This window comes from Cyprinodon variegatus, unplaced genomic scaffold, assembly GCF_000732505.1.
Source record: "Cyprinodon variegatus isolate N-32 unplaced genomic scaffold, C_variegatus-1.0 Scaffold265, whole genome shotgun sequence".
NCBI classification, from domain to species: Eukaryota; Metazoa; Chordata; class Actinopteri; order Cyprinodontiformes; family Cyprinodontidae; genus Cyprinodon; species Cyprinodon variegatus.
Genome location: NW_015150718.1, coordinates 749,367 through 770,238, shown reverse-complemented (window position 1 = coordinate 770,238; position 20,872 = coordinate 749,367). Strand labels below are relative to the sequence as shown.

General features: G+C 37.5%; 1 protein-coding gene across 3 annotated transcripts in view; it reads right to left on the bottom strand.

Annotated features, from left to right (window-relative positions):
- Positions 1–20,872, bottom strand: part of trappc9 (trafficking protein particle complex 9) — a 359,971-nt gene that overhangs the window by 70,360 nt on the left and 268,739 nt on the right. The window lies entirely within an intron of this gene.

Here is a 20,872-nt window from a genome sequence, read left to right as displayed (position 1 = left end):
ATTAGTCCTTTAATCCTGGAAATGTTCTTCAGGTGATAGAAAGCCGACCTTGCAATTGTCTTTAAATGCTTTTGGAGGTCTGAATCCAGCACTACACCGCCACTATGTGTGAGTTTAGGAAAACCTGTCACAAGTGGGAAAAGGCCACTGAATGCTGAGTGTCAGTTACCCACCACAGTAGACTGCAACCTGCCGGAAGCTTACAATCCAGTGAATCTGGCAGCAGGGTTACGACTAATAGACCAACGCCAGAGGTGATGGATCACCTGATGCGCAGCATCCACACAGGAAAAGAAATCCATCACCAGTCAGAGGGAAGAAAACTTCACAGGCTCTCAGCAAATCTACATAATGCCTCTTTTTAGTGGGTTTAAATCAGATAAAACGGACAAGACATCTCTGATAAAAGCTTAATTTGTTTTAGTTATATAAATTATAAGTGCATTTTTTCTGTGCAAATATTGGACGACTAGAATTAAATAAAAAGAACATCTCGCTCTCTTTAAAATCTGAAGTTTTTGTGTTGTTTATATTTCAGAAATCAATTAAAAACAAATTGTTCTTATCAGCTTCTGAAAGTGTGTAAATCATATCTGAAGTGTAGAAAAGGTATAACAGATTATTTTCATCATTTATCAAACACAAATGAAACCAAACCAGGAAAGCTACAGTAAATCTAGATATGCTTTGCTCTTTTTTGGTTGGTTTCAAAATAAAACCAGATGAAAATCAAAACAAAAACAGTATTTTATTTTGTTATAGAATTAAATTAGAAAAAGTAAAACACCCCAAAAAACAAACAAAAAGCTTATTTTACATAAAAAAAGTTAGATTTCCCAGTAATGACTCCTTAACAAAGGCAAACAGAGTCTGAAATTCGTTTTACATCTGTTTTAGCCTTGGACAGTGATGGTCAACATATTGGGCTGTTTTCCATTCATAAAAACAATTTTTCTTACCATCAACAACACATCATATTAACAGATGACAACATCTGCCTCTAAAAGCTAATTGCAGACGTGTTTTCACTTCCTAATCCTACTTAAATTCATTCCTTGAAAAACAATGTCCCTAGTGCAAGTTTTGAAGTAAGTTAAAAATAAATAATGACTGCCTGGAACTTTTTATGTGTTTATATATTATTGAGATTAGTTCTACATAATTTTAGAACCGGGTGAACACTAGACCAGGGGTAACCAATTAAAAATCAGAAGGGTTTTTGTAACACAGAAAAAAAGACAACATTCTTTTCATCTGCAAACCTTAAGCAATATAATCCTTTCTCTCAAGACACTCAAAATATATTTGCAGGAACTATAAACTTTTTGAAAATAAGTCACTGGACTGCTGGAAACTGTTCATAGGACTTTTTGAAAATCACAGGAAAACCCTCATAAGCAGCGACAAACAACTTTCTCTGGACATTTTCGGACTACTCAGTAAATGCAAATATTTTCAAGACTGGACAATTTGATTAGTTTTTGTGCATAAACATAAATTTTTTCACTGTAGATAATTAACAGGGAAAGTATTTTTGTGGATATGGGTTTGTAATGAGTTTCATTTTGTGGTTTTACTTTGGTTTTTCTGTAAACGAATGACAATGTTTGATTATCCTTTTTGTGCACTGTATATAGTTGCACCTATTCTTTTAAATTGAATTTTTCTAATAAAAAAAAAATAAAAAATCTGCAGGGTCCAAATAAAGAAAATCACCAACCACTAAAGGTCAGGAGACATTTTTAATTATAATCCGTTACTTTAAACAGAATTTAACACTAACATAAAATGCAGGTGTTTATGTATCCATGTTATATATACATTGAATTAAAAAAAAAATCAATTTCCTGATTCATATATTTTATAAAACACATGAACTGACCGTTTTTCTTTTTTTCGTTTTTCTGTCTTAATGAGAGCAGTGGGCTTTATGCTGCCCTGCAAAGATTTAAACCTGGGTTTGAATGGAGACTAAGCTATTCTAAAGCGCATATAAAGGAGCTCATTTTGAGCCTGGATCCAGATTTATTGTTGATTCTGTTNTACATAATTTTAGAACCGGGTGAACACTAGACCAGGGGTAACCAATTAAAAATCAGAAGGGTTTTTGTAACACAGAAAAAAAGACAACATTCTTTTCATCTGCAAACCTTAAGCAATATAATCCTTTCTCTCAAGACACTCAAAATATATTTGCAGGAACTATAAACTTTTTGAAAATAAGTCACTGGACTGCTGGAAACTGTTCATAGGACTTTTTGAAAATCACAGGAAAACCCTCATAAGCAGCGACAAACAACTTTCTCTGGACATTTTCGGACTACTCAGTAAATGCAAATATTTTCAAGACTGGACAATTTGATTAGTTTTTGTGCATAAACATAAATTTTTTCACTGTAGATAATTAACAGGGAAAGTATTTTTGTGGATATGGGTTTGTAATGAGTTTCATTTTGTGGTTTTACTTTGGTTTTTCTGTAAACGAATGACAATGTTTGATTATCCTTTTTGTGCACTGTATATAGTTGCACCTATTCTTTTAAATTGAATTTTTCTAATAAAAAAAAAATAAAAAATCTGCAGGGTCCAAATAAAGAAAATCACCAACCACTAAAGGTCAGGAGACATTTTTAATTATAATCCGTTACTTTAAACAGAATTTAACACTAACATAAAATGCAGGTGTTTATGTATCCATGTTATATATACATTGAATTAAAAAAAAAATCAATTTCCTGATTCATATATTTTATAAAACACATGAACTGACCGTTTTTCTTTTTTTCGTTTTTCTGTCTTAATGAGAGCAGTGGGCTTTATGCTGCCCTGCAAAGATTTAAACCTGGGTTTGAATGGAGACTAAGCTATTCTAAAGCGCATATAAAGGAGCTCATTTTGAGCCTGGATCCAGATTTATTGTTGATTCTGTTCATGGTGGAGAATCCTGCTTCACAGCAGCATGTTGAGCCAAACATCCTCTAAATGTGCAGGGTCATCTTTTAGCACCCTTTCACTTTTCTTTCACCAGTTCACCATCGTTCTTCCAGCAGTCCACACTTTCTCTGCTCTCCTTTTCTCATCATCTTCTCCTTCTTTCCCATCGCCCGGCTTGCCACAGGTTTGCCTGCTGTGTCTAAAAGTAGCAGCAGCAGCAACCCAGACTGACAGCAGCTCATTGGCTAATTTGGATCACGTGCAGCCTGGTGCCGGACGCTTTGGAGGGCTTACCGTATTAACAGGAGAAGAAAAGAGAATCCTCACATCAGTCAGCATTCATTGCCAGAGAAGGACTAAATGAGTTACATTAGCCTGCTAATAAAGAAATGCTCAGCCTAAAGTTGGGCAGCAACAAAGTGAGAAAAGGATTAAAGAGACATAACATCAAATTGCTCGCTTTATATGCCAATAAGAACTGGAAATCAGTAATGGCCGAAGCAAACATAAACCTTTGAGATTCCTCTCCTCGAGTTTGCTGTTGAAGGGATAAATATATGTCATGTCATCTGTTAACTGAAAGGAGCGTATGTAAGCTGCTCCAATCATGTGGGAAAAGATCTGATTATGTAGCGTGAGGATCGCTAACGGCGATCAATGGTGACAGACGACTCAGAGGAGCGACCTGTGCCTCAGTGGACCTGTCATGTCTCAGCAATGTCCAAAAGAACCACAAGCTCTACCGGTGTCTAAGAATCATGTCTCTAACCTGGACTAAATAAAAACCTGTTATGATATAACTGTCACTTCACAACAACAGGCACGTCATGCTGAAGCACCTGCATATCCTGCAGCTCATTAAGTTTAAGTTGCTTCCAGTTTCTTCTATTGTTACAAACAGTTTCACTAATAATCAGTGAAATCATCTAGAAGCAACTATTATGAAACACAAAGGCTTGGTTTACAACTTCTAAACATAAATACGTCCATAAAAAAAGCTGACAGATATATAGACACCTCTTTATAGACAAAACATACAAAATCACACTTTGTGGGATCATACACTTTAATTTAGGGTTTCCAGTATTTATTAAAATTCATTAAATGAAACAGAATCATTATTACTAATCCCAATATTGATCAGTTTGAGTTTTGATCATTTGCAGATTTGACACCACACTATATGCACTGAGAAAGGGATTGGTTTTCATTTTCTTTTAACACATCTTGGCAACAAGATGTGTTAATTTACAATCACTGAACACACAGCACCAGTAGAAATGTAAAAGACCAGTGATTGCCCTGCACAGGATTTATACAGGAATGAGTAACTCTAATTTAATGCTTTTTGATACTCTTTTAAAGCTCTTAGAAATAATTTTAATGCCACCGTGGACAGGCTGCAGCCATGTCTGCATTCCTTGTTTTCCAGCCACTTTAGTTGAAATTAGCATTTTCCCATTCTCTAGCTTTTTCTCCGCCTCGAGCTTCCTTTCCTTTCTGGCTTTACGATCAACTGGAAGTATCATCATGTGGTTGTTTTGAGGCTGCAGTTCTACGCAGTGTTGTATAAAGTACTGAAATCTCGGAGTCAAGTAAAAGTATAAGTACCTCTCCAAAATATGACTTTGGTAAAAGTCCAAGTCACTGACTGAAATGTTACTTGAGTAAAAGTCTTAAAGTATCTGAAATGGCTTGAACTTAAGTATAAGAATTACTGTAAAAATAGATGTAATCAAGTAATGTAATGTAGTTTGAATGACATTATTATTTTTATTTTGGTAAACTTTGAAGGTTAAATTCACTTAAAATAATATAAACAACCAAGTGTAGGATAAATTTAGACTGGCTTTGCGAAACAGACCCTAACCCTAACCCTATCCTATTGGTGTTGATGAACAAGCCCAGGCAAGACCCAACTTTGTAGTCAGTAGGTGGTCAATTCAATTCCTACAATTCTTTTTAAACATCTAAAATATTCTGTCTTTTAGGATTTTTGGCCATTAAGATCTAAATAGAAGCATCATCTCCTGTAATTGAGTGAAAGGGTGGAGTCAGAGTAAAGAAACATGCATGGCCATGAGAAGGCCAGTGCCTGGAAGTTGCACTGGAAAAAAATAAAATCTAGATAAGTCATTTTTTTCCTTAAAATAAGTGCATTTGTTCTTGAATTCAGAAGGTAAAAGAAACATTTTGCCAATGAAACAAGACAATTTCCATTTAAAATAAGAAAACACAATTGCATTGTCTTATTTCAAGTATTTGTAAGAGTAAAATACTCATTCCATTGGCAAACTATCTCATTTATCTACTCAAATGAAGGGTAAATACACTTATTATAAGACATTTTTACTCATTTCTAGATCGTTTTTCCAGTATGGAGGGGATTTTGCTGGCTTTTGACTGGGAAAGGCCATTTTGAATGGCTGCTACTGTATCTGACCAAGAAAGTTGTTGCATAAACCCAACCAAACGTTGTGTGAACCTATCTGTACCTCATACTTGATCTAATGTTGAAACATCCTGCAAAATACATCTGCACACATGCTCCACATCATGTTAATGCAGTTATCTCTATAAGAACAATCTGCAACCTTTCCACTTTTTATACATTCTCAAACTAAATGATGGACTCTTAAACAATGATGCATATTGTAACAAAGACCTCCCTGCACTATAAACATGAACCACACAACAGTGTCTGCAAAAAAGGCCTTTTCTCTCCCTCTAATCTACTTTGGATAACTTCTACTTCTTTTTCTACTTCTGTTTCCCATCTCTCAGGTTTAAATGAATGGGTGCAGATGTAGTGTTGCTATCTGTGGCAGGCTGGGGGAGTTCTGATTTATTTCCACAGCACGCCCAAACTGACACACTGACAGTCCAGATTGTTCTGTGGCCATGATAAATGCCCCATAAACAGACACTCCAAGCCTGTTAAATGTGCTAACTCTACCCTTACACAAGACCAGAGAGAGAATAAAACTGGCTAGAAAGGCAATCAGAGTGGGTTGCTCTACCCTTTGGTCTCATTTCCACATTAAAGCTAGCAGGGTGACAGGATGAGGCGGGTGATTTCAGCCAAAGTGGGACAAATGACCCGTTTATACTTGCCTCCACTAATGTGGCATAAATATATTCATAGGGCTTTGTTAAACAGTCGTGTGTTATGCTAATCATTTACGGAAAACTATAGAAATCATAAATTGGCTGCAAAATGGCTTAATTGACTGGTTAAAAACCACGCTGAACACCTGGTGGATAATCTGTAAAACTACTTTTAGAAAGACATATTTCCAGGCTCTGTGCCACACTGCCTAATGACCGGGCACATGCCGCCACACGCCGCCTGAGCCAATGTGAGTCAAACCAAAACCAAAGGATGCAGAGATGGAGAGAGCCTTCAGAAAAGGCGAGAGTCCGCCTCCTATCTCACTCTGGTTTCACCAGGAGACCTTTCAGACGGGCTGACTGACCGAGCTTTGAGACAGTGGTGAAAAACAAGCTGATAAATCAGCCTCTGCCTCCCTGCTGCACCTCACAGCATCCATCAGTCAGGTAAATAGGCCACGCAGTGGTTGCAAATTTTAAACTATTGGCAGTAAGAGGGGAAGCAAGGAGATGGAGGGTTTATTTGTGTTGGGTTTTGTCATATTGGAAAAGAAAACATGCAAACTTTAGATGTTTAAATTTGTAATTACTAGAGAAACACATTATGTTTAAAAAAAGAATGCAGAAAAAACAAATAATAGCTGCCATTTATCATTAATATCCGCTGCTGTACTTTCTGCATATAATTTCAGATAGTAGAAACTGACTTTATGTGTTAAATTTGTTGGTCAATCTGCACAGGTAACCTGGATCAGTCACATTTACTGATAATAAAGATTTTTTTCAAAAAAACAACAAATTCATTTTGACTTTAAGAAATAAGGAAGTAAAGTCGCCCACTCTGAGCAAGGAAAGGAGCGCAGCATTGTTCTTTGCAAATTAAGCCACAAAAAAAACACAGTTCCTGTGAGAGACCCTAAAAGGGAATTTAAAGGTCAAAAAAAGACATTTTGAAGCAAACATGATTTAAAAAGAAGTGATTTATTCTGGTAAAACTGAGCTAAATAACAAAACCTTTGTGTATAAACTGGCTCTGGCATGTTATGGGAAGGGAGGGGCAAAACCCTGAGTGGTGGTGTGTGACGTCACATTATATTTCATCTAATAAGATACCATTAGTTCAATAATGAATAATTGCTTCTTTGAGTTTTAGGTCATAAAAATGGGTCCCAGTATGTATTTCACTAAATGATTCTCCTGCAATATCAAGATTTAAAAAAAAAAAATTACCTTTAAGAATAAATTATAATGGTGTCAAAAAAAGAGGCCAGAGATTTAGGTTTCATTCATCTTCTCTTTTTCAAGAGATTTATTTAAACTCTGAGCTCATGTGAACTTTGCTTCACCAAACAGAAAATAAAAAGAATTTGTCATTAGTTTTGTGGTTTGTTTTTACATGGTTTTATTTGTTTTAATTAATTGATTTTTTGTCATATATTTAGATGTCCATGTTGCCTTTAAACAATTTTAACTTCACCTGAAATGTGCAGCACTTTGTGGCAGCTGTGGTTGTTTTAAAGAGCTTTATAAATAAAGTTGAGTTGAATTATGGCCGAATGGTGGCACAACCAGCTTTCTGCTTTAGGGGCCTTTTCATGTTCCCTTAAAAAAAGAAAAAAAAACTAAAACTAATAATTGCTTCCAACCCGACAGGCTGCCTCAATAACAGTTTTTGCTTATATTTGCAGAATAAGGGTAAAGAATTTCTTTCAAAAAGGGAACTCTGTAGTTCCCCGTTTATTTACAATTAAAATCTATCAGAAACGTGCAGCACTTTTCCCGAATTAACATTTTTGTGGGGTGTAGAAATGTACCAATTACATGCTTTATCTTTAAGCTTTTCTTTGATCAATTTACTGAAGCAGCAGAATCGAAAAAAGCAACCAAAATATTTGTTCATGCTTGTTAAATCCTTATACTGAGCGTACATGAAAGTTCTGCTGATGTAGTAATTACCAAAAAGTTCAACCTGTACCTCGTTACTACACTTCTCTGGACGGGGGGGGATTTACCATTAGGCAATACTAGGCAGTTGCCTAGCAGTATCATAAAACTCTGTTTATTATGTATGGTTAATACAACTATTCCTTATTTGTGCATATTAATAATATTTTTGATCAAACGAGTTTCACTAAAATGCCATCAGAATGCTTAGAATATTAAGTGTGGCTCACCCCCCCTCAGTGTCCACCCCATTGGATCAGTCCATTAGCTGCTCATGTTCAAACAGACAGCAGCAAACCATTTGAAAACAAACTGTTGCCAACTTAGCTCTTCTGTCGCTATATTTAATGACTTTTCAGTCCCCTCTAGCACTTTTATTTAAAAAAAAAATCCTAGCGCCAAATCTAGTGACGTTTTTTTTGCTACTGGAGACTTTGGCGACAACATATTAAAGCAGCAAACTACTCTCCAGAGCAAGTAGATTGTTTTTTTCTACAGCGAAAAGAAGTACTGGGTTAAAGGCCGTCGCCTTTTTTGAAACACAGGAAGGAGCAATCTGCTAAATGAGCTCAGTGCTTGGAAAAAAAAACTTTCATTCCTTTAGAGACAGCATGAAAAGTCAGCTGAGTACAAAACATAGAGGAAAACAACAAGAAAAGGGACAAAACATAGAACAAATAATGAATGTCTATTCTATTAACATTTCTCTATCTGTATAATGGGTCTGTTTTATGTGCTGTCTTCTTAATTCAGAGGGCCCCCTGCCTGTCTTTGCCTAGGGGCCCCAGATTTCCTAAATCCGCCCCTGTGTCTGGGATACATCACATCTCAATTTTTTGTTTCTCCTTCAGTAGATCTATAACAAATAATGGAGCTGTTTCCCTGCTGATGGAAGCCTTCCCTTCGCAGCAGCCTGACGGTAGAACCGGGCCGGTCTGTGGTGAGATGAGCCTTATAAAGGCTTTCTATCATCTCCCACAGGTGCTATCACTGCAGTGCAGATAACAGCAGGAGCTGCTAGTGATGTGCACACAGATGTGACATATCACCAGCTACAGGTGCAGTCAAAACACTCCTCCGTCATCTCAGCCATGCATGCATGCATTCATTCCCATCCTCTCTCTCTCAGGTCAGCGCTCCTCATCATCATGGACTGCACCGTCAGGCGGGCCCGGGCTGTTCTGCCTGCGTCGTTTGTCAAACCTGCTGTACTCGTGGCAGCTGAGCACCTGACAAAAGCTTAAAGACAGATTATTCCACGATGTGTGGGCTGAGAAAACCACCGCCTCCAAATGACCATCTGTGTGTGTGGGGCGGTGTGGGTGCTGTAGAAGGAGGAGACAATGTGTGAGTTGCTTCAGAAGTGCCGTCTTATTAAATTATCTCTCCACTTTTTACAGCGAGAGCCCCCCACCCCACCCCTCGTCTTTCCATCGCTCTCTCAGGCTAACATTTGTCTTTCCATTCATGGCTGAATTTGTATTCCATTGAAACGTGTTCCTGGGTAAGTGAGTGGGAGCAAAGTCCACATTTGAGGCGACTGTTTTCAGCCTCATCGCTTAGGGACGGCAACAACATGGCAGCCGACACCGCAGATCACAACCATGTGCAACAACCAACAACAAAGCCCCGTCTCACTCCTGTTTACTTAGAAAACATTCCATTTAATATCAGATAGAAATAAGCTGAATGTTGCATTGATTAAAATCTGATCTTATTTGATAAAGCAATGAAAACACCTGGTAAATTAAAAGACAGAGATTAAAGAAAAATGCACCTGCTTAGTATTTGAACATTCTTAACAGAAGCCTTCTGTTCTTAACAGAACCTGACTGACAGCAAAGAATCTGTCTACAACATGATTAAAACTTTATTAGTTCAAAAATTATTTAAAACATTTAAAAAAAGCAAAAACAAAAAAGCAAAATCCCCCAAATGAGTAAAAAAAAAAACCTTACACTGCAAAAATTATCTCAAAATGAGTAAAAATGTCTTAAATTAAGGGTATTGACCCTTAATTTTTATTACCATATTACTGTCAGAACATATCATTATTTACTATAAAGCCATTGTTATTTTTTTTGTAATTTAAGGGCTAAAGTGTGAAAAATGTTAATTCTTTCACTCAAAGAGTTACATTTTTGCATTGTAACTAGGAGTCATTTTACTGGATTCCCTATTTAATCACATTCTGAGAGAGGAGCCCTCCTTATGCAGGCAGTCCCTCATGTCCTGCTTCAGCACGCTGCTAAAACTGACCCTGGTCAGAGTCACACCTACAGAGAACTACTCGTCGATTGGTCAGGTTACTGTTTATATAACCACACTCCATTAAGCTGACATAGTGACTCCTATCACGAGGTGCATCAGTTCTCCTTTAATCAAGCTGTCAGCTGAGGAGCTGCAATCAATGGGTTTTTACACAATGACGGGGAGGAAAACAAGGCCACCGATACCACCTGTTCTAAATTGTTCCTAAGTAGAGAATGAGAGAGAGCAAAATATTTACCTAACGTAGGTTAGGATTAAGACAATAATACAGTAATGGTTCCAGCATATTTAGATATGTGTGCTCTTCTCCACTTTGGTCACTTTAATTTGGCAAAAAGGAATCTTCTATATTGAAGAACAAATACTTGAACAGAAACTCTATAGAGAAATTATCTTACATACAGAAAATACAAATGCAGGATTCCTACAGCATAAGGCAAGTTAAATTCAAGACTTTTTAATACTGTTTAATGCCACTTGAAATAACAATTTAAGACCAAATTCACAAGAAACACAAGAAAAACCCGCTTGCAACAACTTAACCCAAAGGTTTATTTTAACATAAACCACTGCACTAATGTTTCAGATTTTGAAAAGCTTTTTATAGAGGAAGAAAGCTAAAAACACACAAATGACAGATATATTTTAACAATTATTTAACTGAATTCACAAACTTTGTTTTGCAGAGACAAGGGTGGAACAAAACCCAGAACCCAGTGTTTTGTGCATCGCATGTGACTCCACTGCCTTAATTCCCATCGTTCTGAGCTTGAATGACTTCTTGCACAAAATCCACTGTGCCTCATATATGTTCCCTGGTTTTAGCCATAGAGAAAACTCTTGGCTGGAATAAATTTTCGTTACATTTACACTTTTTCATATTTTCCAGACAAAAAGTTAATGGTGTCCCGGCCGCAACGCTTTTATTGGTTCCGCTATCGAGAAGGAAGCAATAATGGCGAGCTGTTATTTTTTTTTATGAAAAAAAAAAAAGTAAATTTTAACGTTTTATTTAGATTACGAAAATAAATCTTAATAAAAATAATCCTGTATAGGATGTTTTACAAATAAGACCTACAAAAGACTGATTTAAGACATTTTAATACCAATTAAGGCCTTTGTTTTATTTTGAAGAATTCAATGCCTTTTAAAACTTTTTAAGGATCCGCGGGAACCCTGAAATGGATTAGATTGAAATGAACCAATTTCCAGTAAAAAAAACAAGCTTTTTCAAGTGTCTGACAAGCGGCTATGCTCTGACAGATATTCCAAAAAAAGAAAGGTAAAAACAATCCACTGGACTTCCCCCCCATGAAGGCTAATCATGTTTTGGGTGTACTATTCCTTTAATCCCTTCCTGCTATAATCGCCACCCATACCCCTTTACTGGAGAGCAGAAGACCTTGCCTATTCAGCCAGGCCAAAGATTCCCTTTAACGACTTAGACGTTGAAGGGAATTGTTTCAGACACTTAAGGGCAGCTTAGACTTCTGCACCCGCACACATCAAATGTCGCTTGGGTCTGGTCGTGAACCAGTTTTGTTGGTATGCTTCTGCACCGTCGGTCTGGAATATTTTAGGGACTCACAGCAGTTTCCCGCCGAAGAGCAAAGGGGAGCCTATTCAAGAACTCGCATGAACTTCGGACGATGGTCACAAGAACTTTGTTTTGGCAGAGACCTTGGCATCTTTATATAATTTGTCAGAGGCATTGTACAAGTGGTTGTACTTCCGAACCTCCTCAATTAACCTTTCATTGTAGTTGTCCATTGTAGCTGTTCCTCTGTTTTTTAAAATGGCATGCCCCAGCACTGAATAGAGAAGGGCGACCACACAGACAGCCGGAAAGGCAAACCAAGGACCAATCACTGCTGCTTTTTGTCTGCGCACTTCCGCTTGAGGTCTTCGTGGGTTTGCAATCGTCTGATGCGCAGTCAGGATTTTTTTGAGTTGCGCAACAACGTTTGCAGAACTCTGTGCGGGGGGCGTGGTCGTGCACAGAGACAGATTTGGCGGTTGCAGAGGCTATACGTCAGAAGCATAATTGGCCTTTAAATGGGTATGGGGTATTACAGGCTAACAAGGAAGCCAAACGACCCCCAATCCAAAGGGGTGGACCCCTTCCTCTGTTTCAATTTGCATGTTTTCAAAACGAAAACAAGGCTTTGTTGGGCTACAGTATAAAACCTCAAACTAAACGCTATTCCTGACATTTTGAATTGAAAAAGATTCCTCAAACTTGAAAACAAAGTCCAGTGGATTGTTTTTAAACTTTCTTTTTTTGGAATGACTATGACCTAGATGACAGACTTCACCAACACTCTGACAGATAGAAACACCCCTTAGCCAGTTTCCCTTTAAAAAAAATAAGAAAAAAAAAAAAAATAGATGGAAACCTCAAGGAGCCTTGTCCACATTTAACTACGTTTCATTTCCCACAGAGCTATTGATGGAGCATAGACTGTACTGTAGTTTTACCCTTCATGCAAACTGAATTCGTACGTTTTTTACTTCCCAAACACGTTGGAATCTGCCTTGTCCCACTGCTGTCTAAAACATTTGAGAAGAGGTGTACCAATCTGGCTGCAGTATTATGGATTAAGGCAGCAGATAGAAGAAAGGCAGAGGTGCCAAACCCTCAGCTGAAGTAAAATAAACATGGCAGTGCAGAACGACACACGTTTAACTGCTGCTGTCACATCTGGTTTGTTAGAAACCAAAATATCATCTTCTAAAGGTGAGCAACAATTGTTTTTTGCATTTATTTTTTAATGACAAAGATGTTTCTTGCATTCCAATTGACTGAAAAAAACCTTGGTAGGCGGGAAGTAAGTTCTGTTAAATGCCTCCACCCGCTGCCCCAGAAAAGCCTGCAGAAGCATCAGCATCATCATCAGGGACTCCTCACACCCCTGTCACCATCTTTTCCACTCTGTGTTTACAAAATGACAAATAAAGTCTGTCTAAGTCTAAGTTAGGCCATAGAGCCCGGAATCCTGAGGATCTGGATCAGAGCCTCACTCCCACAGACTGCCACTCTGGGTTCCTGAGCAAGACCCTTAACTTCTGATTGCTTCCTGGGGGGCCCACAATGGCAGGCCACTGCTCCCCAAGGGGATGGGTTAAATACAGAGTTAAATTTCTCCAATGTGAGATCAATAAAGTTTAATCTATCAATCAATCTATCTAAAAGGAAAATAAGCAATTTTAAGGATCCAAAGCTTTCTGCAATCTGAATAGCACTCTGAGGTGTTCTCAGTGTGCCAGGTTTCGGTGAAACAGAGGATGGTAGCTCAATGGAAACCAGAATCTTTTGAGTTGAAAAGCAGCAGTCCTTTCATTTTCTAAAACAACAAGATGACATTGGCCAAGTGCATTAATTGTTGTGTTAAGTCTCTGTTTTCTCAAGCTTTCTCAAGTGCCCCACCTCTTCCGTTTCTCTGGTAAATCCCATGGAGAGCCGCTGCACCACCAATTCAGATCTGAGTGAAGTTGAGGTGAATGAAAAATGTAGATAAAAGGCCTTTAGAGGATTTTCTGATTTATGTTATTTTTTCTCAAGTCAGACAGAGTAAACACAGACACACAAAGAGGGCGAAGGTAGGAATTTGCTATTGGCGCCATCGCCTTTGTGAAACCCAAGACACTGACCCACTAGTAGGGTGACTATCAAAAAAAGTATTTGCTTTTATTATTTTATTTTTCAGCTCTGAACAGAATTTCATCATACATGATCCCCTTTTATTGCAGCCTCACTGACGTAAACAGTTTGTTGATAAATAAAGGTATCCGTCTTTTATCAAAAGTCTCTTGCTTTTTTCATATCCTCTAAAATTTAAGAACTTGTAAACAAATCACATTCATTAAATAGGCTGCAACCCTTTTCCATGCTCCCAAAAACTAGAAGCAAAGGGATTAAATATTCATATGGGTTTCTACAGAGACAAATCACAAGGCATCAAGTTTCTCTGGCTGTATAATTGGCTGATCCCAGACAGAGATGTCAGAGCATCTTTCTTTTAAATCCACCCCGAGGCTTACATGTCTAAAATAAAAAGTAGTTACACTTTTTACACATCAAATACTTTGCTTAAAAAAAAAAAGAGTTTATTGTAATTATATATTTTGTTTGACCATAATTTCTCATGGTCTCAGATTTTTAGCAGTAATGTTTCTTCTACATTGAGAGACCATATTATTTTTAAATGTTATTATAATAAGAAAGGTTTTACACATAATTGTTCTATCATAGGCGTTCCAGAGTCTATATGCATGTGTGCCTGAGTTACCACGCCATATGTAAAAAGTAGGGATGTAAAAATGTACTGAACTTACATTTAATCGTCAAGGGTAACTAGATTAAAATTTATTTGATCCAATCAATCTAAAATTAGTGTTGCACCGATGCCATTTTTGGCCCCGATACCCGATACCTGGCTGTGCAGTATTGGCCCATACCGATACCATCTGTTTGAAATTGATGTTTGTGTGTGTGTATATATGAAGAACTGCATACTACTTGGATGTAGTATATATAGTTGCCATCATGGCTTTGTCAAGTTGCTGCCTACCTTTGTGAAGCAGGAAAAAGACTAAATACAAAGTGAATCCAGTAGAATTTTTTTGCCTACCTGGAATGAACTTTTGGCTCTCAAATGGTATCAGCGCCTTATTTGTTGGTACTGGCCAATACCATATTACTGTACCATTTTAGTGTTGGGGGCAGTGCCTCGATACTGGTATCGGTGCAATACTACTTAAAATGCCTGCTTTGAAGGAATTTATTTCAGTGTTGCACATTGCCACAGTTTAGTAGAGGACACTGCTGTTTGTTGTTAACCAGAGTATAGCTGATATTTGCAAGAGAAGCACTGCCGGTGAATGGGCATGCTCGAATAAAAACAGGACTCGCTCCAGAGTAAAAACAGGACTCGCTCCAGAGTAAAAACAGGACTCCCTCCAGAGTCCAGTTCAGGATACCTGATATATTCAGGTTATTATGAGCATACAAACCCACTCTTCAAAAAATCCAGAATTCTCCAATTTGACGAGCTTGTAGAATTTAAAATGGCTCAATTTATGTTCAAAGTATCTAAGAGGTTGTTACCTGAGCACATACAGAGCATGTTTTCTGAAAGAGAAGTGGGGTATAATTTAAGGGGTTACTCAAACTTAAAGATGCACAAGTTGCGAACAACAAGAAAAAGCTTGGTGTAAAGTTATGGAACAACTTAAATGAAGATTTAAAACAAAGCAATAGTTTAATACAATTCAAAAGAAAATATAAGGAGGTCATTTTCAATAGAGATAGACATATGAGTGAGAGAAAGCAAAAATGTGTGTATTAAAGATAACAACTTGGTGTAAGGGTTTGAAAAGACGAACCAGCATAAAAAGGGAAATGTTTTAGGTAAATATTAGTAACTGCTGACTGCCACTTTGACTCTCACTTGACTTTGATTTTTTTTTTTATAACAGTAGGACTGTAAGTTTTTATGTGTTTAGGGGGTAGGAGTTAATAAGTTTTCACTTATTCCTACCCCATTTTGAGCATGATATGTTAATTGAAACAAATATCTGTATTTTTCTCTTCTTTTTTATGCACTTCTTGTTACTGTGCACTATTTTATTTTTTTATATTTGTATCATGTTCAAATAAATCTCAAATCAAATCTCAAATCTCAAAATCAAGGATTATTTCCACTGTTTAATGGTGACAATGATACAGATTACACTTTATGTGAGTCTGTTTGTAAATATAAACACTGGATAAACTCCTTAAGTTATCATCTACATAGAGCACATCTGGCTGTGCTGCATGGAGGAGCAGCGTCAACCTCTGTTCTGTGCATAAAAGGCAAGGATGTGATGATGGAAAAGCGAAAAAGTTTTATGCAAACCATTGGTGACATGACAGAAAGAAACGTTATCAATAAGCCAAGTTTATACATTCCTCTAAAGGAAACCAGAACCACATGTTTAAAAATCATTGTAAAAAATCAGCTGTGGGAAAGACTTTATGCTGTTAGCACCACAGCTGATTGATTCCCATTTTATATTGCATAAATATGTCTTAGTTTAATGATGTATTAGAAAACATTTTTTTGCTTATTCAACCAGCATTTCACAATAAGTAGTAATAATACAACAATGTACTATTTTTTTTTTTTTACTCAGCATATTGTTAAGGATTATTTAGCCCTTCATGTTATAGAAAAATCCTCTTGATACAAGAGAAAACTCAGGTTTTTTAAGAAAAGGACCACTTAATTAAAATTAACGCTTAACAACTTTATACTGATCCATTATAACATAACCTGCACCCAAAGTAACATGCTGCTTAAGTTCTCTTTCTTTAGTTTGTTAAAAAACAGAAAAAACAAGACATTTTTTCCTTTTCTTGAGGTTTAAAGATCCGTCTCCCCTTCATACTTCACATTTTTACTATACATGTATATGCATATTACATTCACAAATTGTCATTTGCATTTTATAGAATTGCAGTTTACTTTTACAGTGGAGTCAATGATTTATAGTAAATGCAATGAAAAAAAAATAAGCTAAGTTTTTTATTCATTATTGAAATCTCAGAAATCTGGTTCCTATTTGGTACGTTTCTTATGATGGAGGTGAAAATAGACTTAACTCTTTAATAGTCTTTACTGTCATAATGTGATTATAATAACATTAACCATTACAACATCAGACACTAGTTTAAAATGCACCTCATACAGAGACATACATCAACACAGAGAAAAACTAAGAATGAAAATGCTGAAAAAAGACTTATACAGTGAGGAAAATAATTATTTGAGCACCTGTCTATAAGCTAATGTAGAATTATGACCCTCAAAGGGGCCATATGTTGAGAGATTTTGGGGAACAACCTCCTTCCCTCAGAGTATTGCAAATGTTTCGAGGCTGGGTCTTCCAACATGACAATGACCTGAAGCACACAGGTAGGATAACCAAGGAGTGACTCTGGAAGAAGAATGTTTCTCAGCGAGAACCCAGAAACAGCGTGGGCCAGAGGAGTGGGCCAAAATCACTCCTGCAGTGTGTGCACTGGTGAAAAGCTATAGCAAACGTTTCATCTCTGTAATTGCAAACAAAGGCTACTGTACCAAATATTAACATCAATTTTCTCAGGTGTTCAAATACTTATTTGCAGCTGTATCATAGAAATACATAGTTTAAAAATCATACATTGTGATTTCTGGATTTTTTTTTTTAGATTATTTATCTCACAGTGGACATGCACCTATGATGGCAATTTCAGGCCCCTACATGATTTCTAAGTGGGAGAACTTGTAAAATAGCTGGGTGTTAAAATACATATTTTCTTCACTGTATATCAAAGAACAAAGGACAAATGAACATTGAAGGTGGCATGTAGTATTTACATCGAGTGCAGCCTGTGCAGAAACAGTGTATGCGATGCGATGGGCCGGGAGGGTTTAGTGTCTGCCTGCAGGGGGGTAATTAGCTTCACAGCCTTGAGAAAGAAGCTGTTTGGAAGTCTATTTGTTTTTCATGTAATGCTCCTGATGAAAGTGGGACAAGCTGTAAACACAACGAAAAACAGCTACAGAACACCCTGAACACACCGCTGCCACAGTAAAACAAGGTGATGGCGGCGTCATTCTGTTGGAATGCTGAAACCTGACAGTTCATGACCCCTAGTTAAACTACAAACAACCTTTTTCTAGTAGATAAAATCTATTAAAAGTCACTTTTCACCTTAGTAGACTGAGTTCATTATAAAACTAATTTGCACACATTTGATTGTCAACGAAGGTAAAAAAAAAAACTTTGCAAGCCATTCATTAACTTGTAAAGTGTTGATTATAGATAAACTTTGTACCAATAGTAGATTCAGCTTAGAAACATTTAAAACTGTAAAAGGGTGAAATGTTAAAGAATCTAAATTAGCAAAAACTAACTGGAAGCTAAACTCCTAAACAATCTATAGAAACTCTCTCTAAAGTGATGCAGAAAGGATGCTGTTGTCAGACGCCATCGTTCCAACAGGAAATGTTCCTGTTATGGAGACATTTAAAGAGTAGAACTGTAACATATCCATCTATGGCAAGAAAGAAACACTCAGAAAAAGGGTAATACACATCAGATAAGCTATAGAATGACAACTAAAATCTGTATTTCCTGAAGGATAAATGATATGGCTCTACAGGAACTCTGTCAGAGTAGCTCACAAAGCAACAGCAGCGTTAAAAGCATCCAATTGCACTAACGATTTCCCACATGGGGCAAATGATTGAACGGCACCAATAATGGTGCTTATGATGGTCTTGGCATCATTGATAAAGGCATCCTAATGCGCTGCGTCAAACTAATGGGCTTGCAATCAACAATTTCCCACGACTCAAAGCTCAGTGCCGTTTACAGACCAAAAAATAAAGACTGCAGGACACAGAGGCTGCTGCAAATCTCAGCTGGTACAGATCAGTCCCTGTGTTTTATTCAGCCTCTGGGTGTCACACACCGTACAAAGGAAATCTAAGGACTTAAAACAAACATTAGTATTCTTCAGTAGAAAACAAGGAGACCTTTGTGTGGTCGTGTTATGCCCTCTGCTCTAGCTTTATGCAATGCTTTAAAAAGTATATTAATATTATAAATGCTAGAGACTGCTTAATATTTGTACTTTTTAATCCTTTTTTCCCATTTTAAAGCATGAGTAAAACCTTTGATTCAGACTAAGCTTCCTCACATACAAAGAGTGCCACTTCTTCTGCATATAAAACAAAAACTAAAATAAAATAAAAATCAAAGCAACACTCTTTAATCAGATTATAATAACAACTCACTTAATCATCTGGAATATCGATCTGGTTAGCTAAGCAGAAGTGGTTGCCTGTTTTGATGTCAGCAAAATTGTTATTAAAAGAAAAGTGAACCAAACAGGCAAAAATAAGGCAACCGCCATGAACATGACTGGTTTCACTGTTGGAGCTCATATACATGTTTTCTGTCCCAATTTTTAAACACTTTTTAGTAGTTTTGCATTGACCAGGCTGAGCGTCAATCCCAGTACCCCACAGATGCGTTACAGGCTGTCCAACCCCACTAGGACGGCATGCTAATATCGGCCACTGCCAGAAGGTTTGCTGTTCCTCCATCAGAAATTCATGATTATGGAGGAGATTCAGGAGGTTACTTGTGTGTTACTTGGGTGGTCAGATCTGCTCGGGGTCATACCCCTTTTAATGACGTCAACATATGGCAACCCCGCTCAGACAAACTGTATTGCACCCATTTTTTAAGGATCAAAATATTATTACCAACTATATTTGTTATTATGTTACATTTTATTGGCGATGTAAAGTAGCCAAAATAGAAAACAATCATTGTCAGCCTTGAAGGAAAGCCGTGCCTGCTAAGGCAGACTGAGCTCTGTCACTTATCAAGGTGACAGAGAATAAAAAAAGTCTCAGCTTATTTTTATTTTATTTATTAAGATCTGAGGGTCTTTAAAAATGACTTTAGTAGAGATTTTAGACAAATAAAACAGTTATTCTACTTGTGAACGGTTGTTTTGACACAAATTGTATTGCTTAATGTGGCTAACTGACCAAGCTAAAAGAGGCTAACCTGTTAGCTAATGAGCAAAGCTAGCCACAGTGCTACCTGGCTCTCCCCCTTTAAATCATGGTCTAAAAGTTGCTTTGTTCACCAGATTTTTTTCAGTTTTGTTCTCAAACAGGTAAAACTTCATCGATCATTAGACACGCTAACACTACAGATGCTCCCGACTCGGCACACAGACACTGCGCAATGTTATTATCGTTGTCTGGGCAACCACAATGTTTTACATCAGCAATATTCAGCCAATAATGTAGCGTAACGTCAGTGGCATGAATCAGGACCCGAGCAGATATGGTACCTACAGCGGCCTAGTGGTTAGGGCATTGCGCTTGGAATCCAGAGATTCTGAGTACAAGCCCCACTCCCACTGACTGCCACTCTGGGTCCATGAGCAAGACCCTTAACCCCACACTGCTTCCTGGACGCTGCACAATGGTAGCCCATGGCTCACCAATGGGATTGGTTAAATGCAGAGAGTTAGTTTCCTTGCTTTGTACTTGAGACAGTGTAATAACAATAAAGTTGAATTCTATCTTCTATTCTATTACTTACTTAAAGAGAGCTGAATGGGGTCGTTGGAGGTCTTTGACCCACCAACAGGTTCTGAAATGGTTCCTTTGTGCAAGGAGGAGCAGGATGGGAGCAGCCAGAGAGCTAGGAAATGACTCCCAGTGACCCAATGGGATGAGCTGAAACCCTTAGATGATTTCCACAGAGGTCCTGGTTTCTCCAGGTGAATTAGAAGGCCTGGCCTTATGTAGTAGGTGTATGTAGACAGTTTCGTGAGGATTGGAAGGATGCCCCAACATTTCCAGTCAAGTGGGAACAAACCTGCAGCATCTGTTTCTTGGTTTTACTTTCACAGTGGGGTTGATCCCTCTCTGGGCTTATTCTTTTCATTTTAGATGAGATTTGATGTGTTTTCAATGTTTCAATATTTGAGTAGTTCATATAACATCCATCCATCCATCCATCCATCCATCCATCCATCCATCCATCCATCCAT